Source organism: Triticum dicoccoides, chromosome 6B (assembly GCF_002162155.2).
Source record: "Triticum dicoccoides isolate Atlit2015 ecotype Zavitan chromosome 6B, WEW_v2.0, whole genome shotgun sequence".
Lineage (NCBI taxonomy): Eukaryota > Viridiplantae > Streptophyta > Magnoliopsida > Poales > Poaceae > Triticum > Triticum dicoccoides.
In genome coordinates this window covers 172,640,242-172,644,692 of record NC_041391.1, presented here as the reverse complement: position 1 = coordinate 172,644,692, position 4,451 = coordinate 172,640,242, and positions in this window count along the sequence as shown.

Sequence of the window (4,451 nt, the reverse complement as noted above, 5' to 3'; positions counted from 1 at the left end):
AATGTCATCAGCCTCTGCCATCTTGCATAGATCAATGAGTCCAATCTCAGTGACGGTCCACAGTTCGCTATCCTTGGACATGAGTAGCTTCTTCATCATGGCCTTCCATCGGGGATACTCCTGACCGTCAAAGGTGGGACATGATATGTTCCTCAATCCTGCAGTCGACATAGCTGAAACTCCAGGTGGTTAAACCGAATCACACAGAACAAGGGAGTACCTTGCTCTGATACCAATTCAAAGTGCTAGTATCGACTAGAGGGGGGGTGAATAGGCGATTTTTATGAAAGTCTTCAAAACTTGGAAGTTTCGAAGACAAACAACAGAAACAACCTAATTGATATGCAGCGGAAGATAAACTACCCTAAACAAGCCATAGTCAAACATGTCATGATGTGAAAGTACAGGACCAATAGCAGTTAGGTAGTAAGGATCAAGATGGAAGATGGTATGAAGCCAATCAACAATAGTAGTCAAGCAATGAAGTCAAACAGATAAACAGATAGGCAATGACTTCATGAAGACAAACTTAAGTAAGGTTGGAAGGGATAGAACCAGTTGCTTGTTGAAGACACATGATTTGTTGGACCAGTTCCAGTTGCTGTGACAACTGTACGTCTGGTTAGGGAGGCTGAGATTTAACTCAGAAGACCGTGTCTTCACCTTATTCCCCTTGAGCTAAGGACACCCAGTCCTCGCCCAATCACTCTGGTAAGTCTTCAAGGGAGACTTCCAAACCTTCACAGACTTTGTTCACCGGCAATCCACAATGACTCTTGGATGCTCAGAACGCGACGCCTAACCGGCTGGAGGATTCACAGTCCTCAGGTGTAATAAGTCCTCAGGTCACACAGACAGAATGAAAGTGCGTTATATCGACTAGAGGGGGGGTGAATAGGCGATTTTTATGAATACTTCACTGAGGAATTTGCCGGTGAGGAAATTCCTTAATGAAGAACTACTAGCAGCGGACTAAGTACTCAGAAGTAATCATAACAGGATGCGACCATGGTCATCATGATGAAATGAAGACAAGCACAGAGTACAGAAAGCGTAAACATAGGATAACAAGATGAAGACAAACAGACTGAAGAAATTGAACTGAGGAATTTGAGAAAGTCTTTAGTCAAAGTCTTCAAACACAGATATGAACAACATACAACACAGTAATGAGGAAATGGAAGGGTTGAGGAAATAGAACCAGTTAGTTGGTGAAGACAATGATTTGGTAAACCAGTTCCAACTGCTGTCTCAGTTGTACGTCTGGTTGGAGCGGCTGAGTATTTAAACTCGAGGACACGCAGTCCCGGACACCCAGTCTCTGAGCCGCAACTCAGGACACCCAGTCCTCACCGTATTCTCCTTGAACTAAGACCACGCAGGTCTCGTCCAATCACTCGTGGTAAGTCTTCAGGTGACTTCCAAACCTTCACAGACTTGGTCACTCGGCAATCCACAATTCCTCTTGGATGCTCTAGACCTTGACGCCTAACCGTCTAGAAGAAGCACAGTCTTCAAAGGTAACAAGCGTCGGATCCACGCAGGATCAATTTCTTTAGTGATGCTCAATCACTTTGGGTTTGTGGGGGTTTGGTTTTGGGATTTTCCTCACTTGATGATTTTCGCTCAAAGTCCTCGGAGGATGGGTTGCTCTCAAATGACAAGTGTCAAGTTCTCTCGGAGCAGCCAACCAACTAGTGGTTGTAGGGGGCAGCTATTTATAGCCTAGGGAGCAGCCCGACATGATAAGACATAAATGCCCTTCACTGATATGACCGTTAGGTGGATAAGATATTTTGGACAGCCGGCGCGCAGCACAGCAACGGTCGGAAATTTGACTCTCAAATTCCTCAGGGCTATCATGTTCCTCACTGTGTAGGCAATTCGCATTGGCGAATTCCTAACTCCTCAGTCAGAGCAAAGTCCTCAGTGATCAGAAGAACTGCGTCTCTGTCACTGAAGAAATTGACTGAACTGTATGAGATTTCCAATGGCTTTACTCGAAGGGATTGGTAGGTGTAGGATTTTGAGTTGAGCATCACATGGAAAATTTTCCTTAGTATTTCCTCGACCGCCTTTAACAGTACGGTGTTTCCTATGACTCAAGAAAGACAAAATGAAACTATGAAAATGAAAGTCTTTGCGCTTCATGTTCCTCAAATGAATATCAAGTCTTCAAGGTCACACCAATTTCTTCACTTCCAAAGTCTTCAGAAAGTCTTCAGAATATCAAAGTCTTCAGCCGAAGAACTTCATTTTTAGGGGTCGACTTTCTCTCTAAATATCAAACTCCTCATAGACTTATAGACCTGTGTACACTCACAAACGCATCAGTCCCTTAACCTATAAGTCTTCAATACACCAAAATCACTAAGGGGCACTAGATGCACTTACACAGAAAGACTTCAGTGATGCCTAACACTCTTTGGCTCTGGGTGTTTGGGCTTTATCCTCGCAAGGATTTCTCTCTCTCACATGCTTCGAGGTGGGTTGCTCTCAAACGACAAAAGCCGTGCACAAACTCTGAGCAGCCACCAATTTATGGTGTAGGGGGTGGGCTATTTATAGCCACTAGGCAACCCGACCTGATTTGTCCAAAATGACCCTGGGTCACTAAGGAACTGACACGTGTTCCAACGGTCAGATTTCAAACACACGCGGCAACTTTACTCGGGCTACAAGCAAAGCTGACTCATCCAGCTCTGGATAAGATTTGCTCTCATTGTCTTCGCTCGAAGACATAGGATTTTGGTTGAGCATCACTTCAGTCACTCTGACTTAGTTCACTTGGACCCCACTTAACAGTACAGTGGTTCCTGTGACTCAACAAAGAAGAAAAGGAAACAACGAAACCACACAGTCTTCGCGCTTCAAAGTCTACACGCAATGTCTTCTCTTGTCATAGTCTTCAATATGAATATCTTCTCATATCACCATTGTCTTCAATGTCTTCATACATTTTTAGGGGTCATCTCCGGTAGGTAAACCGAATCAATGAGGGACACTACCTGCGTTATCCTGCAATTCTCACAAACGCATTAGTCCCTCAACCAACTTTGTCGTCAATACTCCAAAACCAACTAGGGGTGGCACTAGATGCACTTACACTACAGACGGCTGTTACAACAGTATGTCACTTTCCTATGATATCATGATGGCTTACTTATATTACTGTCAACATTTACTGAAAAAAATATTCATGCTCATAACATGTTGTTCTTAAGATTGACTAAATCAAGAGCCCTTTTTTATTTGACTCCAACTTGATATGATGTTGTAGGCCGCTTGGTGTCCCTACCCTTCCTAATCCCAGAACCTTTCAAAGAAAAGTGGCATGGCAGTTGCAGGTGGTTCCTAGCTCGATTATACAACGGCGAAAGATTGATGATCGTTCGCACGTACCAGACGTGTTGTTTCGCGGAATACAATCACAGTCACTGCAAGGTCTTTGAGCTGGATCCCAGCTTCTCTGGGCCTTCAGGAATTTTTGACTGGAGGCTGGTAACTAGCCTTGGTACATGCTCTCTGTTTGTCGGACTGAATTATCCGATTAACCAGGAGATAACCGGCGGCAAGGAACATGATGGTAGCGCGGTTTCGTTCATCAGGAAAAACTGTGTGTGCACAGCATACCATGCGTCTCTGCATGCACCATACCCTGATATGTGCCGCCACGCTCTGCAGCCCAAAGTAGGAGAGAGGGTCGCAAGTATCAGACTTCGACCTGCTGGCTGGAGTTTCCCCCGTCAGGCACCCATCTGGTTCAAGCCATCATCCAATCTCCACAGCTTAATAAATAGTAACGTCTAACTGAGCCAGTTAGTTAGATGCGTACACTTGGTGTAGTAGGATCTTTATTTAGTTTGATGCATACACTTGTTCTTTTTTGGTAGCCCTTTTGTAATGATGGCTGTTGTTTGGTTTGGAAGAGAGAGATGCGTCTTCACTCTTCTGGCCTGCTTACTGCTTCTGTTGCACCCCCAGCCCTGGTTGCTGCTGCTGCTATTTTCAATGTACAATCAGTAGTATATTTCGTCTATTGGTTGAATAAATGTGTTGTTAGAACGACAAACACAATGTTTTGGAAGTCGTTGCATGGTTCGATCCTTTAGTGCCCTATACCGTACGTAGCTCATACTATTTTTTGTACAGAACACATATTCCACTTGTTGATAACATGCAGCCCACTGATGAAGGCCCAATAGAGAAGCCCATAATTAACTGGAAGGGAGGCTCTCACATGAATCTGGCCTATGTACATGCTCATGGTCCCCTAAGCATAAATAAGTAAATAAATAAATAAAGCTAAATGCTCATGCGCCAGTTCTTTGGGAAAATAGGTAGCCCAGTATTTCTTTTTGAAGAATACCCAAGCTAGGCCTATTTGTTTTCTCTGAATTACTGGGCTGCAAATCTTTCAAGACGAGGAGGGATGCATTCCGGCCTGGCCA